This window comes from Lepisosteus platostomus, chromosome 9, assembly GCF_059453375.1.
Source record: "Lepisosteus platostomus isolate fLepPlt1 chromosome 9, fLepPlt1.hap1, whole genome shotgun sequence".
In the NCBI taxonomy this organism is placed as follows: Eukaryota; Metazoa; Chordata; class Actinopteri; order Semionotiformes; family Lepisosteidae; genus Lepisosteus; species Lepisosteus platostomus.
Window position 1 is genome coordinate 3,871,715 of NC_142619.1, and position 17,447 is coordinate 3,889,161.

General features: G+C 42.7%; 1 long non-coding RNA gene across 2 annotated transcripts in view; it reads right to left on the bottom strand.

Moving 5' to 3' along the window:
- The window catches only part of LOC148654430 (uncharacterized), a 147,090-nt gene that overhangs the window by 59,358 nt on the left and 70,285 nt on the right, over positions 1 to 17,447 (bottom strand). The gene's annotated exons all lie outside the window — the stretch shown is intronic.

Here is a 17,447-nt window from a genome sequence, read left to right on the forward strand (position 1 = left end):
TTTTTCTTGAATCTGCAGAATCAAGCCCTGGAGCTTCTATTATCCTAAGCAATTTAAGATTAATCTACGTACTTGATCTGTTACTGTTCCTTTGTTGTAACTGCATTGTATTGCTATAATAGTTTTTCTTTGTATTGGCCATGATTCAGAAAACCAAATCCTTTTATTTTTTAATTGTTTTCTAAAGGGCTATCTTTCTCCTTTTATTTTTCCTTATTGATTTGTTGCATCATTTGGACCTCTATTTTCTTGTTCTGATTTATGCGTGGAATGAATCTACTATGTTTTTCAAGCAGTAACGTTTTACAATATTTTCCAGTCTATTCTCTTCTGGTTACATGGCTATATTTGCTGGTCTTGAACTCCTCTGCAGTCTGCATACCTGATACTATAGACATTTATCTTGGACTTTGCCTGTACTGGTTGTATTCTTGCAAAAATATATTCCAAATTATTACATATTATGATCTTACTGTAGCTTGCTTGATGGTTTTCTCACTTCTTACTTGGTTGATAAAAATAGATCAAGTCATTCCTTCTCATGGGTGTTTAAAATCAATCATTAACCATGTCTTCAGTTTCATCCTACTGTATGTTGCATACATCCCTATTGTAAGGAAGACAGAAGAAGTCTCCTGTAATAGTCTCTTATTCCTTTATGATATATTTGAATATTTAATTATATATAGCTGCATCATAATTGACATATCAAATAGGTGATCTGTAACATACTACTTATGCCTTTTTGAATAGCCATATAATTTCTGAAGCCCTTTATTCATGTGGATGTTTTAGATACATGGATTCACCCACATCTCTTCCATAGTGTCCAGAACACTGTGCATCCATAAAGCTGTGTTCTTTACTAACACTTTTGCGGTTTATCTATGTCTCCCCTGAGACCCCAAACTGGATAAAGCGGTTGAAGAAAATTGACGGATGGAGGTAAAAGAAAAAGTTGTAAAAATGTTTTTTTGGCAGCTACAGTAGGCCAACTGGTCTCTGTGTTCACACCAAGCCAGACTGCCAACTGGAAGAAACCATATCACTATGCAACTCATAGCTGGCAGCCCCACTGGAGCTCAGCAGTGTGAGCCTGGCCAGTACCTGGAGAGGAGACCTCCTGGGAAAGTTAAGGCTGCTGCTGGGAGAGGTGTTAGTGGGGCCAGTAGGGGGCATTCTACCCTGCAGTCTATGTGGGTTCTAATGTCTCAGTATAGTGACGGGGACACTAGACTGTAAAAAGGTGCCGTCCTTCAGATGAGATGTAAAACCGAGGTCCTGACTGTGGTCATTAAAAATCCCAGGGCGTTTCTCGACAAGAGTAGGGGTGTTACCCCGGCGTCCTGGCCAAATTTCCCCCTGGCCTTCACCCATCATGGCCTCCTAATAACCATCATCTATGAATTAGCATCATCACTCTGTTCACCTCCCCACTGAGAGCTGGTGTGTGGTGAGCATAATGTGCACACCTGGGCTTCCGTCGTATCATCCAGGTGGGGCTGCACATTGGTAGTGCTGCACAGTTTTTACCCGTTGTACAATTAGCCACAGACTTAAATTAATTTATAAAATTTCAAACTTCACAACTCTTCAACAGAAAATGTGCTGTGCTGTGTGTCCATGACTCTAATCACTCTGTTGTCAATATCTTTTTACTCTGAAGCTGCCTAGTGGGGAAAAAAAAAAGGCAAAACAAAATCCAAATGACATTCCTGAAGAGGGGGTGGGGAAGTGTACTTCTTTGCTAGGGAACGCCCCAAAACAGCAGCATGGTTTTCATTTCGTGCAATAAAGCAACTCATCAGGCACCCTGTTTTCTATGGTACTATAGCCTTCACTCACGCACAGGAGCGAATAATGAACGTGCTGACAGAAATCTGGCTGAGAAAGCTCAATCTGTGTCACAAAAAGAACACTAGTCTGCTATTACACTGTATAGTATATGTAAACATGAGCATAAGAATGTTCTTAAAGGGGAACTGCAATGCTATTTTTATATTTCTCTATTAGAAAGAATCAGCACTGATAAGTGCTTCTCAAACCACAATTCAAGTAAAAGGAGACACTAAGGAGTCAAACCTCCGATTTACACCACAAAATAGACAATTTCCAGGTCTGCGCGGCTCCATGTTTTGCAATTCAGCAATTCAGAATGAGGCAATAAAACTTTCAGTGACGTGACGCAGCCTTGTGGCACTGTAAATAAGCACGCTTGTGAATACATCTCTTTTAATTCAATAGAAATATTGCTCTGACTTCGAGGCAGTTTTGTAGACAAATTCTACTTGTTCACTCTACATGCAGGTCACTTTGGAATATTTCCGTGGTGAAAGGTTTGCTGCACAACCTATATTTATTCAATGACATTGCAGTGACTAGTGAGCAGAAAGGGCCATATCACATCACAATTCATGGGAACCCTCGCTTTCACCTGTGACGAGACCAGGGCTTGTGACAACATGGTGACTTAAAGTACTTTCAAGAAGTTCATGATTTTGTGTTTAATTTGAAAGTCTCTACACCATTTATTTTGTTACAGAGATTTAATAACTGGTCTGAGAAACCGCAGTTTCCCCTTCCTCGAAATTTTTAAATGTTGAAAATTACATTTCAAAGTTAAAAAAAATGAACAAAAGTTTCTATCTTAAGCATCATATTTCCTGTACTCTGAGGCATTAAAATGCGACAACTGCTATTGTTTTCAACACTCTGTTGCTACATTTTTTAATGCCTATCAGTATGTGTAGTACAGCCCACAGAGCTTACAGTACTTCACAGAAACATAGATGCCTAGTTGAACATGAATTGGGATTACTAGACGAAATTTCCTGAAATAATTGTTTCTCCTAAAAAGCTTTGAATGCAAGAAAAGAAAGGACACATTGTGGTCTATACACTATCAATACATATCTGGAGGGTCCTAGAACTGTCCCGTACAGTTGTGATGGGAAATGGTGTAATATTTTGAAGCAGGATGCCAATTTCACACTCATGACAGGTGTTCGCTACAGTACAGATGAGCTGCTCGCTCAGGACGCCGTGTTCTAGAATCTTCCAGCTGTTGATCTGCCTGTAAACCTAACAGTACCAAGAACTCCAGATGTTCCCGTTTATTTTATTTTTTACCGTCAGTTCTTATGTGCCTTTGTGTTATACAACATGCCTCTTAAAAAAAAAAGACACTCCTAGTTTTCCTTTTGTGCGCTTCCTACACAAAGTGGAGTGGCGCTCATAAATTATTAGGGTTTTCAGATCTGTCAGAAGAGCAACAGGTGCTTTCCCATTCAGCTAACACAAAACAAGAACTTGGAAACTATGAGTCATCGTCCTAATCGGCGTCTTTGTGAAGGATTATGATTGTTGTAATGAGTTTTTTTTTTAAACATCCATCAGCAAAAATCCACTAAACCGGCAGATGATTTACCAGTCTGTAAGTCAGAACTCACACTCCAGGAAAAATATCACACTTTTGTTTATTGTTGCCATAGTAGTCCTGCACAGTACTGTATGAGAAGAATATCTCTACGTCCATCTGTGGGATTATGACTGAACGCCTCACATTCAGAATCCGCCCCCAAAACGTATGCCCCCCAAAGTTATGATTGAGAGGGGAGATCTAGATTGTCTACATTGTGTTTTTATATATCCTTAAAATAGCTTATGCTTTGGAAGAGGTAGATAGTTATGCACAGTACATACACTGAAAACATAGCTCTTAATAGGCGATCAATTGATGATGAACAGACAGGTAGAAAACAACTCCCACACCGAGTCAGAGTTTTTCCTGGATTCAGCTGGCACTCCTAAGTGAGAGTGACATAATTAGTTGACCTAATAATAATAATAATGTAATGACCTAATGACCTAATGAGAACGGGGTTCAGACCAATTACAGATCTCATGTAGTTTAAATAAGGTCTTGCCGGGAAAATTGAAACAAATGAGCCCATGGTTAAGACAACACAGGGCTTAGCCAGCAGCAGGATCGAGAGCCACTGGGCTAGGGTATTCGTGAGGGCCCACTACGCCCGAGAATCAGATGCTTTGCGAATGTTTGAGTTTTGTTTTTAAGTAGGACTATTTCGGCTTCACCTGCCTGGTTAAGGGCCAGGCCTCTTGGGCTAGGACGAGCAGGCCTAAACCCCATTCAGAGAGAGGGGTTACCCAAGGGGGCAAAGGTGGAGATAGGCACAAGAGAAAAGGGACAAGTTTTCTGTTAGACATGGTTATTTTCAGTAACGATTACTGTGAGGAAACAGCTAGGTGAGACCGTCTTGTTGTCGTTATCCCTCCTGAACTTCAGTCAATATCTGCCACGTTTTGAAGCCAAAGGCACAAGTGCAGAAAAAAAGCCCAGGCAAGCAAGCAATTAGCCCAGACGATCAAGGGCCCAGTTGGAGCAAAAAGCCGCAGACACAGTTGGCACTCCAGGGACAGGAGAGCAAATCGTCCTCAAGGTGTTTTCAGCTGCCCAACCTACCTGAGCTTGTGATGATATTGTGACAGCCTTAGGTGACTGAGAAGTGTCTCCTAGATTTTAGATAAGGTTTGTGACTCTTGGCAGAGTAAACACTTCGAGCTTCAAAACGGAAGAAGGATGTTTGTTGAGATGTGGGGGGGGCCTTGATCAGAAACAATTATAAAGTTTGTCTTGGTATACCTAGGGAAGCTGTGGGTTAATGATTCTCAATGAGCAGTATAGAAAACACACCATATAAGGCCACATTCAGATCACAGCGAGACAACAAGGAAGGAGTACAACAACAACAGACATGAACAGAGAGAAGAGTTGGATCTTGAAGCTTGTGCCAGGCGAGAGCCCCTACTTCATGACCATCCAAACAAAACCTGACCAGAGCTCAGTATCTTAACCTCACTAGAGATTTTCTATTCTGTGTTTTTAGGGAACCTGGGTTTCCTGGGCAATAGATACCTCAGTTAGAATGCTTAGAGTGCATTTTTGGAATAGGGAGATAGGCTCCCGTTTATTTTGTGCCATCCAGGGTGCAGGTTGTATTGTATTTAGATAGAAGGCAGCATCTCATAATGCCTACAGAGACCACATAAGAGTTTAATGCTTAGTAGCAATCTGGGGTTTTCTGGGTGATTAGAATGTTAGGCCACTGAAACGCCATTGTTTGTACTTACAGTAGTGTAGTCATACCTAGGCTCATGTGTCAACTTCTAATGCACTACCCTCCAAGACGCCAAGACACAAGTCAGCGCCACTTGGATGAAATGGCTGCAGGTCACTGGAGTACCGTGTGACAAGAAGATCCCTTTGCGCCTAAAATCTAAAGTCTACCGCTCAGTGGTCAGACCAGTGGCCCTATACGGAACTGAATGCCGGCCAACGACAAAGAAACATGAACAGGCACTCCATACGATGGAAATGAAGATGCTGCGATGGACCCTCGGCTTGACAAGACTGGACCATGTCATGAATGAAGAGGTGCGAAGAACACTCCAAGTCGCCCCAATCACTGAGAAAATGAGGTAATCGCGCCTGCGATGGTATGGACACGTGCTCCGCAGCAATGACATCAATGGCAAAGACCGCCCTCGAATTGAATGTGGAATGCCCCATGGACGACCATTTACGCGCTGACTGGATCAGCTGAAAGACGACATGCGCCTCGCAAAAGTCACCTGCCGAGACGCCGCAGACCGTATGAATTGGAAAAATCGGTGCAAACAAGCAGACCCCACATAAGTGGGAAAATGCAAAGAAGAAGTCATAGTAACCTCTGTGTTGTATGTTTTGTTGTGTGTAGCGTAGTTTGTGTCTTGTCATTGTCAATAAACATTTGTTTAAACGAGTGTGCCTGGATTATTACTCCTCACTAAAGCTGTGCCAAAGAAAGAATTTACATACAATTATATCGTACCAAACGCTTGGGTAGGTTCTGGAGAAAATCGCTTACAAGTTGGGGGTTATGAATAATGATTTTACTTCCTGACTATGCTGCCCGGTCGATTCCTGATTTCCACCATCTTCGTAACCCCGCCATTTTTAACGATATAAACAAATCAGATATTAAATGAATTCACCGTAATAATGGCATCGGTTACACATTGAGTCAATGAGGAGTTTGATGTCTCTTACAAAACTTGCAGTCCCAGAAGAGGTGAACACGGGTAAAGAACACATTCTTGCCACTTGATGATGAATATGTGACAGGATTTCTTGGCAGTGCAGTTTTGGTAATTTTTTGCACTCCTGTTTGGGAAACAGGAATCCCATTAGACAACTTTTTTTTTTCCTGATGGCACAACTATTGTTTAAAAAATGAGGGGGAAAGAATTTTATTGTTGGGTTTCCACTTGCCAACAGCATTCAGCCTGTTCCTACCGTAGAACCTCACTGCTCAAGAAAAGTGGTTACAGAGTTTTGTGTGGGTGTCGTCATTGGACTGAAAAATAGAATAAAGCCGAAGAATGGAATCTGTAAAAACGTATAGTATTTTTCTGACATGGAAGCAATCCATCTTTCACAGCATATAATAACTAAAATATTTAAGCCTGGCTACTTTTGCCGTCACGCAGCACAGTGGTCCTGTGGTAAGCATTGCTGCCTTGCAGAACTGGGGCCCTGGGTTCAATTTCAGACCTGTTCGGCTGTCTGTATGTTCTCCCTGCCTTTGTGTGGGTTTCCTCCCACTGTCCAAAGAACCTTGTTGGAAACATTTTCCCCCTGCTTCCCCTTAAAAGAGTTCGTCTCAAAAGTTAAAGGAAGCTTATTTCATGCGCATGGGAGTGAAACACACAGAGGTGTTCTGTGTATTTTTCTCAAAGTAATTAAACTAGAACAGTTCTTAAATATTTTCCTGTTATCTATCACACTTCCCTGTGCTTACAAGATTGGTAGTGTTCCAAAATCAAACACTCCTACCTCCTTCTTTGCTAAAGAACTTATTTTATTACAATTGGTTACTTAGGTTCATAGCAGGCATTCCTATAGAACATTCCTATCTTCCAATTCAGTTCAAACCAGTTCTGTACGTCCACCTTATAAAATATTGCATCTTCTGCAGGAAAAGTGTGTACAAAGTTCAGAGTCCCTCTCAACACCTTGATGGTAGGTTAATTAGTGGTTAGAAAAGGGATGGATTAATTTTTGTTGTTCTGCTGGATTTGACTCAAAGACAGACGAAAGCAGGGAAAGGAAATGACACTTGCACATGGTGAGATCATCATGCCCCTGCTCCACAAAGGAAACAAATCATCAAAACTCAGTGTTCATACTGACGCAATTAAAGGTGCAAAGCAACAGAGAACCTGACTCATTGTCAATCAGCCGGGTCAGGAGCCCTAGGGGTTGTGGGAGCAGCCTGGGAGAAAGTAGCCTTTCTAATTGTGGCGTTAAGTGCCCAAGCACAGGAAAACATCTCCTTGACGAAGTCATTATGTCACAGACCAGGGTGCGTCACGTTGATCTTCACTGCGAACAAAATAAAGTCAACTGGGACTTTTGCTCTTTATGTGCGATATTGCTTTATTAGCCTTATACAAGTTCTTGCATTAGGAATTCATCTTTTCGCAGACCCCAGCTTGCTCTCCATGAGACACAGACAGGGAGAGAGAGGCTTGGGGTCAGAGTACAGGGTCTGCCATTGTACAGCGCCCCTGGAGCAGTTGGGGTTAAGGGCCTTGCTCAGGGGCCCAATGGAGTAGGATTCCTCTGCCGGCTGCGGGATTTGAACCGGCAACCTTCCAGTCACAGGCACAGATCCTGAGCCACAGAGCCACTGCTCCGCCCATATGCAAACTATATCAAGGATCACTTACTAGCTCTGCATTATTCAATCATTCTTGATGTATTAGCCAGATGCTGTAGCTATACACAGTTAGCAAGTGGAAAAAGGTCACTAATTAACAAGACTATTTGGCGATCGTATCCGCACCGTCATCCTCATTCTTGTGGTAAAAACATTTTAGCTAAAACATTCAACGCTCCCATCAGCTTAGTCGATTTCAAAATGTTTTTACCTGTGGCGGGCAGAACGAAGCGGAGCTGAAATCACTTTGCCCGATATATGGGGCAACCTGCCTGTGCGATTTCTCCATTTGCAGGCCGCACAAAGAGCACAATGAGGCCACTGTCCGACTCCGACGGAACAGCACTGGCAGGTCCATGTGATCCCAGGTAAGATTTCAGCTCTGGGACTTAAACAGACGTGTTTGTGTTTATTCCTCGGCGGGGGAAAACAGAGACTCCAGCACAACAATGGGATCTAGATCCAAGGCGCCATTCAGGCGTGTGGACGTCAAAGCCGTCTACATAACCAAAAAGAAAGAAAGAGTCCAAACCTGAAGTCCCTCCAATACCGAAAACCTCAAGACCGATTTTGAGCGGGCCTGCATACCGAGTACGGAATGTGGGGGGGGAAAAAGGAAAAGGGAAAGAAAATATCAATGGAGAGTCTGGATGAGAAAATATTGGGTTGTAACGTCTGTAGAAACGAAAATGTCAGCTGTTTACTTGATAATAATAATGATAATGTTGCTTTATTGGCCATACAATTTCCCGCATTAGGAATTTGTCTTTTCGAATACCCCAGCTTGCTCTCCATGAGACACACAGACAGGGAGAGAAGCTGGGGGTCAGAGCGCGGGGTCGGCCATTTATACGGCGCCCCTGGAGAAGCTGGGGTGAAGGGCCTCGCTCAGGGGGCCCCACGGAGTAGGATTCCTCTGCCGGCTGCAGGATTTGAACCGGCAACCTCCCGGCCACAGGCGCAGATCCTGAGCCACAGAGCCACCACTCCGCCCGGAGCACCTGGGTTGGAAGCACCTTGATTGGAACACCTCAAGCATGTGTGTGAAAGATTATTTCTCAGCCACGCCGGAAGAACGTGAGAGATCAAGCTCCTACTTCTAAGTAGATACATCTTGCATCCTATATCTCAAGGTTCCTGGCGAGCAACGAACCAGCAGTTTTGTTTTTGGATGATCTTTAAAGTGTCAGTGTGCAACTATGGGCACTGAGCGTGAAAGTGGGCGATTCAGTTCAGAGCTCCTTTGAAAAGGAGACACCAACATTGTGGCTCTGAGAGACCTTGCCCTCGGCATTGATTCCGTCACTGAAAAGTGTTCGTCCCCGACCTATTTTCTCTGTTTAGTCAACGACGACGAAATGTTCATGAAAGCAATCCGCAGTGACGACAACGAAGTTTTTTTTTGCGTAAATTAAGACGAGAGGACATAACTTGTTTGACTAACACTGCTATTGAAATGAATTCTGCTACGTGAGGTTCATGGTTTGCTCGTCTACTTTCTGTCCGGCAAATAGCAGGCTGTCTACAAGGGGTATAATCCCAGGACTGTGGCTGGATGTGGGCTGCGCAGTTCCTCTGGGCTACTAATGAAAGAGAATAGCAAGTATGTGTGTAGTAGTTCAGGTGGGGAGCTGCGTCAGCATACGTAAGCAGCAAAGGAACAAGAAACGGGTTTATTCCACTCTGAAAAGAGTAGAAAGAAAACAACCTTTCGTCCGTGGAGCCTTCTTCAGGTGTGAGAGAGACAGGGCAGTCAGCGAAGGTAATGTAGCGGAAGAACAAAAGCTGGGAGAGAGGAGGAGCAGGAGGCAGGAGCAAGGCTGGCCAATCAGGTAGTGTGAAGTCAGGATAGGTGAAGAGAGGTGTGAAAGGAAACCGACAATGAATGGAGGGAATTTAGAAGAAAATGAGTGTCGTTGAGAGAAGGGGAAAGTATCTGGGTGTGCCCTTTTCTCTCTTCTCTTTCGTTTTGTGACTCCCTAACTTCCAGCTGGTCTTTTCCACACCTCATGTCGTGGATCTTTATTGTGTTTTAATTGATTGGCACCCAGATAAACAATGAGATGTATACATTGATTCACTGAGCCATTCTTGACTTAAATGAACATAAAATTTAAACTATTTCTTCCATCAAATCTTGTATCTCAATATGAAGATTTAGGATACCATTTTTTTTTTAAACATTTAAAGTGACAAAGCACCAAAGTGAGGCTACATTGTTGTCTACGTCACTTTGCTTTTTTTTTTGGAGTGGTAATCTGAACTATTTAACATTTGTGAGACATCCGTTCATCCACAGATCCTCACTGGATACACACACACTCACACCAAGTCCAATTTCCCAGAATCCATTTAACCCACCAGCATGTCTTCGGACTGTGGGAGGGAACCCATGCAAAAACAGGGAGAACATGCAAACTCCACACAGACAGCACCCCAGGAATTGAACCCGGGGCCACAGAGCTGCAAGGCAGCAATGCCCCTCAGTTGTGAGACACGATGATATTCATTTTGAAGAAACATTGGCAGCTACAATTCTCTGCTACAGAAAGTGCAAATCAGTGCCCCAGTGTAATATTATGCCAAAACAATTATAGGACACTGAAACACTCACATAACATGTAGTAAAGTGAGAACATGCAGGTTTCCACACATATGGTGTACTATACAATAAGGCATCCTGTGTTTGGAGGAGAGTTGTTTCAAAATACTATTCCTGCCTGCAGTTTCCATTCATAAAAAAACCGTGTTGGAGGTGTAAGTGTGTTTTTTTGACGTTATCTTAACTACATCTTCTTTAATCTCCTGCGGCTGGCCTAAAATATACACAGTGAGAACAGCTGTTTCACTGCCACATTCCAACAGCAAACTGGATGACAACATCTGTCAGCAAAAAGCAAGCAACTGCTTTTCAAGTACTGCAGTTATTATGGTGGCGAGTTTTGTATGCTAAACAATCATTTGATTAATTTCTTTTGCACGGAGAACCATTTCCCCTCAAATTCAAACTCACACGTTTAATCCACAGCGCGTGTTAATAAACTATTTGCCTTACAGTCACCGCCTAAATGCCTTTGGAGATCACGGCTTTTCTGCGACGTCGCTCAAAACGGAGCCTCGAACTGTTCTTCTGACAGAGAACATATACAAATCACGTTTATGGTTTTTTTTTTAGATTGCGATTAGAACATGGGTTAATGAATTATTAGGGGGATGCAATTGTAACACGCGGCCTTTGAGGCTCGAAAAGGAAATTCAACCTAGCAAAAAGAAATGCACTCTTCAAAGTTCATTTAGTCCTCGCACTGTGCATCATATCTTCACGCCCTCATCAGTGTCTCTGTAGCGAGCCTTCTTAACGCATTTTGGGCATTTCAATCCACGCCTTTATTTTTTTTTTACCCGGCGCTCAGATCTCTCACAGAGTCAAAGTGGGGGGGGGAATCGTATCACCTGCTTCTGTGTTTACAGCCGCGTTCCCACCAGCTGTTGTCCGGCTGCGGATTCGTGCCTTGATTTCCGGAAGGATGTCCTGCCCTGGCACCGTCCCAGATATAAACGAGACCAGTTGCTCTACAGCCAGTCTCGGCGCTTGCGAAGGGCTCACAAAGCACTTATCCCTGCCTTAATTTCAGCGGACGCGATCGCTAAAGCAGATGCGTGCAGGCACAGAAGAAAAAAACCCCACAAAAGCAGAAGGCGGCCGACATGTGCTAGAGGCATCAAACGATGCGCACATGGTGTTGCTCACAATTGCTCTAGATCATGTTTCTCCTCGTTTTCATGGTTGGTTTTTTCTGCTTGGGCCCACACAAACTTGACCTCTGCTGAATGTTGATCGTTAAGTACTCCGGGGATGAGGGTGCCGACCGGTTAGAAAGCATCAACAGTGTATTACAGGCGTTGTCTGCTGGACTAACCCCTGGATATATAATGTGATGCGAGAAATCATTTGTCTATTGTTTTATTTTAAAAAAAACAACCTATTTTTAGAAAATTTGAGGAGCACTATAGACAGGAAGATTAGCATTCACAATGTAGAATGGGAGAAAAAACACATATGTTAAAGACATTACACAGTTCAGCATTATATGGTGGGATTGAGTTTTACAGTTGTGGTTGAAGATTCCAACACAGCAGTATTCAAACTAAAGTCTTGCAAAATCCTGCATGTACTGTATTGTAACGCTTACGGCCGACAGGTACTGTGTAAGAGCCGGCTTACCAGAGCAGGTGATGTCACCGCCCTTCCCTGTGAGAGCAGGACTACAGCTACTGGGCTGTGGAGAGATCTCTCTTTAGCTCACCGGGCTGGGTCCCTGTTGAGTGACGCGGGAGTCCCGGGTTCGAGCCCCCGACGGTGGGGGGCCGACCTGAGCCCCCGTTGCGTTACAGTATGTTATCTTCTCCTTAACAGCAGCAAGAGCACAGCAAAAAAAAAAAATGGAGATGATTCTCAGCAATACAAATGGGAAATGCTTAGATGTTTTGTGTTAGGGCTTTGTGGTCCTCTACCGATCGTAGTGAACAAAAATCCTTTATCAGAACTGCAGCAATTCAGTAATGACCAGATGCATTCTCTCAAAGCAATTCTACGATTTGCATTCTTGAACAGACAAATCTAGAATGTCACCCGATTCCATTCATTCATTTATCCATCCATTTTCCTACCACTTTATCCAATACTGGGTCGTGGGGGTGCCGAGGCCTATCCTGGCAAAACAGAGTACCCCTGGCCACCTGATTCCAGTATTCCGAGTTCTCTAAGGCATTTACAAGTCAGATCAATGGACTTTCTCAGTGCCCGTAAAACACAAAACAGAGGACATGTGTGGAAACTACAGAGAAGTACATTTAAAACTAAAACCTAGGTACACATCTTTACATTAAGCGTTGTGGGAGCATGGAACACGTTTCCCAGCCTTGTTGTTGAAGCCGGACTCCTGGCTTATTTCAAGAAGTGACTGGTTGAGATCTTTTCATCAGTGACTAGCAGTCAAATAAGCTTTAAGGGCCAAATGTCTCTCCCTTGTATCCTTTTATACGTCCGTATTAGTTGGCTAACAGATCTCTCACCTCCGATTTCCTTACTTTTCTGTGATAATTAGAGAAGACCGGCAATTGAGGCATTCCCTTTTAGGAAGGTGCACTGAAAAAGTAAGAAAGCATTTGTTATTCATGTCCACCAATACATAAAAGCTCAGTAATCAACGCTGAGAATTGAATATGAAAACGAATGAACAGCCCAAGGTTTTTTTTTAAGCTTTGGCTTATGTAAACACAGGTTCATGCTACACAGGTGTCGGTTTTATTGTTTTTGAGCTTCCTCTTGCTCTACCAAGAGGAAAACAATGAGAGAACGCCTGTGGTTCTGCACATCGTACTTGAGTAATAGTGAGACGCTAAGTGTGGCCTGTTGACAAAACATCAACAAAAAGCCTTTTCAAAAGACAGCTGCTGTTATTACCTTTCATTCTTCTCCATATGAATTACTGAATACTGTGCTTAAACCTGCAGACATACAACTATCTTGCTTACAAATACCTACCAGTATCTTCCCTTTAAATTTGATAAATACATGTCTGTATATAGGGACGCATATACAGTAGTCAACATTGTGGTCTCAATTCAATTCCAGACCTGAGGCTCTATCTGTGTGGAGTCTGTATGTTCTCCCCAGGTTTGTGTGGGATTCCTCCCACAGTCCAAATACGTGCTGATAAGTTAACTGACTTCTGGGAAAATTGCCCCTGGTGTGAGTGTGTTGCTCTGTCTGTCTACCCTGAGATGGACTGGTGTCCCACCCAGGATGTACCCTGCCTTGCACCCATTGCTGGGATAGAGTTCGGCTCCACTGCAACCGAGTTGGAAGAAGCAGCTCAAAAATGGTTGGATGCCTGTATACACGGATGCTACACGGTTTTATGGAGAATTAGCATGTTATTTATTTACACGAGCCTTTTCAGAAGAAGGAAATGTCTGTTGAACTGTCTGACTGTGGGACTGTAGGGAGAACGTGGACATTGGAGTGCAAGTTTTGGGAAGATTCTGGAATTCTGGAGTCAATTAAAGACGGTTGCCCATCGTTCCTTGAAAAGAGACGGACATTCAAAGTTGTCTCATAAGGGTTTTGTTGTTCTCGTTTTAGAGCACATCAAGAGCAATGTTTTTTGTGTTCCTTGTATATTATCATCAAATATTTCCAGGAGTGCAATGTAGACTTTACTGAACATATGTCAACCGTTTTGAACACTTAGCAGCAGTAACAACAACAAAAAAAACAAACAAAACATAAATCAATGTCAAGGCAATTTTGGTACCTGCGGCAGTTCAGAACTTGAACAAATTCCAGCGAAAGTCGACTGCCAAATGTATTCTCTGAGCGTTTGACCGAGATTTGTGTGCGCAAAAACTCAACAGGTCGACAGGTTTCATTTTTACATCAGCGAGTCTGGAGTATCTTTTGAAACCAAACCAGGCTACCACTCCCGGTTACATTTTGGGTTTACTCTGGATGAGAGTTCACAAACATTAAAGTTACGCAATTCATTTCTGCAATACACAGAACCTCCCGCAAACTACTGTATCTGGGTTGTCCCTTCTCCCAGACTTTAACCTCACAATGAAAAGACAATAGGAAGGTTCAATAAGAGGTTATCTGTTCAACACTCAACAGAAATTAAACTGGGTTAACTTCCAGATTGGGTGCTGCAGTATCTGTGAGGAGTTTGCATGTTCCCCCTGGGTTTGCGTGGGTTTCTCCCACAGTCCAAAGACATGCTGGTAGGTTGATTGGCTGTATGGCCTGTGATGGACTGGCATAATTCCCTGGCTTGTTCTTCCTCGTGCCTGTTGCTTGTAATGATAGGCTCTGTCACGCCTGCATCCCTGTATTTCATAAAGGAAATGGATGGGTGAATACATTTATTTAAAGTATACAGCAGCACACAGCTCTCGGATATCACTTCTTTCCTGGGTGCATTTCCTTTTGTTAAATGTCACGCCACACATGTCCAAAGTCTGAGACAAAAAAAAAAAAAATTGCCTGCCTGTTCATTATTCAATCTTCCAATTTTATCTCATCTTCCACCTCCCCTGTCTTTTAACAAACCACTGCTCAGCCGTTTTCCATTATTCCTACAGTATAGTGTAACTGTAGGCATGAATCTGCTCTTATAGCATAATGTAGACAGAACGAAACTGAGCTTCCGCACCTGGAAAATCAAGTCAAGAAACACCTACAATAAAGCCACCTCTAGGAATGATTTAATAATTGAACAAATCCTCTGATCCTAAGTGCACTTCGCTGCCAAGAAAAAAATCTCAAAGATGCTAAACTGGTTACAAAGCGAATACGTGTTGGCAGATTCTGTTATTTGCTGATTGCATCTTTTGTAAGAGTTTTGGCACCTTAAAACATCTTAAAACAGTAGATTAGGATTAGGCTTGTCTTTAAAAAGATTTTGAGATGTGATACTTTGAGAATAAGGTCTTTAAAAACAGTTTTCTTCTTTTACAGCGCAGGCCACATGAGGACATTAGCTATGAACCTTTTATAAAGCTTAATAATAGACAAGATTGAAGCACTAAGAATTGGTGTTCAAACCCCATGTCCCTACCACCATCACATCCTATTCTCTATAGACTAGATTTTTTCACTCTGAAAGAGTTAATTACCCTTGTAATACCCAATTTAAATGTTAAACATTTCTTAAAAGAGAAATATTTTAATTAAAAAAAACTCTGGGGGCTTGCTATGGAGAAAAGGTTTTTAAGCTTCTGGATTTTTAAATAAACCTTTTGGAAGTGAGGGGCTTTTGAATTGATGTGGATGTGTACAACACTAACACCTCTACAGTATTAAGGTGTGAAAGAGAAATTGAGGGGTGCTTTTTTTTTTGTACCAGAACAGCTCTGAACCTTCAAGAGAACCTTATTGCTTCACAGGGGAAAAATACATTTCTTGCTTAAAGACCACTTCCAGCAACTTATATATGTATCAATCACAATTAATAATTTTTCTAGTTAAACTTATCAACATTTTTGTGTCTGTTGTAGCCCAGGAGAAGAAAAAAAAGGATCAGGGACTTCTTGAGTTGGATTGATCTAATCGATTAGTGGTTGCATCTCTGAAGAGTTAAACCTCTGCAACACGGAGCTCTTGAAGTTTCAGCCCATATCAGAGGGTCAGGTTTTTTTTTGCTGAACTAACAAAATTGTTTTACGAGAGTTAAATAAATATAATTGCATGCTAGAAGGTGTAAAAAAGGCTTATAATTTGTCTTCAAATCATCAGCACATTGGCTTATCTTCAGTAGAAGTGTCATTTGGAAACGCCACCTTCTCTTAATGGGTTATGAAGGCAGTATTAAATAAAATGTAGGCATGTTCTATAAGTGCGGATCCATATTTAATTTCTGGCACTGATAGCAATGACTAATCACGATTTAAAAATGTTCCGTTTTGTGTGGCATGTCAGGCTGGTCATGTCTCAACCACGAGAGCAGGACAAATGCAGACTCGCTATGGAATTGCAGAGTGAACCATGGTAAGACTGTAAAATTTATTTTATTTCATCCCATATGGTTGCATGCTTAAAGATTTGCACTAGCTGCAAAGTAGTTTTGTTTCTATGCATCTACATTACAGTATATTGTATCTCATGCGTTTCAGTAGCTGGGTTAGATCTTAATGAATGCGATAGAGGGCTAAAACAGGTCGAGAGTATTTGATGCGACTAGTCAGGGTGAGGGAATGGCCTAGCCATGAGGATAACTCTACCTAAACTCCCTTAATTTTTGCAAGGAATGAGCTAGGGAGCAGCTTCAAGGGTGCAGAGAAGGGTGCTGGCATGGTGGTCAGCACTGCCACCTTGCGTCGCTGGGGAGCTTGATAAGACGCCAGACCTGGGGTGCTATCAGGGTGGCCCTGGCGTAATTGTCTATGCCAGCCCTGCGATAGACTGGCGTCTCATCCAGGGCGTACCCTGCCTTGTGTCCATTGCTTGCTGGGATAGGCTCCAGCTCCCCACGACCCTGAATTGGAAGAAGTACTTAGAAAATGAAATGGATAGATGATTATATACTGCTGGGTGTGAGACGTATGTAGTTAGACAAGCAGAAGTGAGTGAGATTAGGATCTGACCTTCCTCAAAGACTGGTATAAACTCCATTTTGCTCTAGGTTACTTGTTACAGTTTAGTATATTTACTAAAAAAAGTGTGACACATATGCCTTCCAGTATTGGAAGTCTTGATCAGGAGCCCTGATCTCATCTTACTCCTGCAACCTTCACAGAAGAAAAGTAGACATACTGTAAAGACGTATTTCTACTTCTTCGCTGTATGCGAAAGCATACATATCGTCTGAAGTGCGCAATCAGGCCATCGGCATGCATTCAGAGGACGCAAAGGACTGCAGCTTAATCTGGAATATTGACAGCTCCTGCTGATAAATGAGCAACCTCACCGAGAGAGGTGGTCAGAGAGTTTTGACAGCTCTAGGCCTAGGGGCCTTCAGCAAGCTGTTCTCCAGCTTGGAAGCTGCTGGTCACAGTCAACTCAAGAGATAACTAATGCTGTCTGGATTTGTGGTTCACTGTGTTACCACCCACATGCAAACTCCCAGCTGGCAGCCTCACTGGAACTCAGCAGGTGTGAACCTGGCC